Source organism: Etheostoma spectabile, chromosome 19 (genome assembly GCF_008692095.1).
Source record: "Etheostoma spectabile isolate EspeVRDwgs_2016 chromosome 19, UIUC_Espe_1.0, whole genome shotgun sequence".
NCBI classification, from domain to species: domain Eukaryota; kingdom Metazoa; phylum Chordata; class Actinopteri; order Perciformes; family Percidae; genus Etheostoma; species Etheostoma spectabile.
In genome coordinates this window covers 11930976-11931687 of record NC_045751.1, presented here as the reverse complement: position 1 = coordinate 11931687, position 712 = coordinate 11930976, and the positions used below count along the sequence as shown (strand labels likewise).

Genomic DNA, 712 nt, shown 5'->3' with positions numbered 1-712 from the left:
GGATTGTGGAGTGCAACATTCTTTTCAAAAGGGGAACAGATAAGGTATGTACAACTTTTATTTTAAATATTTGTGCGTTTAATCCATGACCTTAGGCATTTTGCATCCAATTAGGACAAAACTCCATGATGACTAGTGTTAATTTTAACAATCCAAAGTAACAAGCCAAGTAAAGTCAATTTTTTTAATATAACCTAATATCACAAATTTGTCTCAAAGGGCTTTACAATCTGTACATCATGTGACACTATGTTCTCAGACCTTCAATTTGGAGCCCTTTAACGGGGGTGAAATGGAAGAAACCTAAGGAAAAGAAACTGAGCATGAATCTCTCTCCCTGAACAGATATTAAATTATAGAGCAACCTAATGAAATTACAGCATAGACAATCTGACGGTCCGAAAAGCTTTAACTACACTGACGGTCCCTTGTAATAATGTAAATGATATTTTGGTATTGATATATTGTTGATGTTTAGTACAACACCAGGCATTTAGGAACTGTTCAATGATAGGAACAGAAACCATCATTCTAAGATTGCTATTGTTTGACTTACTGAGTTGTTTGATTTGTAATTTGATTCAATAATTGTGGGCTTTCCAGTTTCCATGGTTTAAATGTCTAAATATGAAATGATAAATATAGGATTACTCCTATTTGTAATTACTCCACAGAAGTAAACCGCCACCATGAGTACGGACGCGGAGATGGC

The 712-nt window shown here is 34.7% G+C and overlaps 1 pseudogene; it reads left to right on the top strand.

The window, feature by feature from the left end:
- The first annotated feature begins 674 nt into the window (after positions 1-674).
- Positions 675-712, top strand: part of LOC116707343 (myosin-1-like) — an 843-nt pseudogene continuing 805 nt past the window's right edge.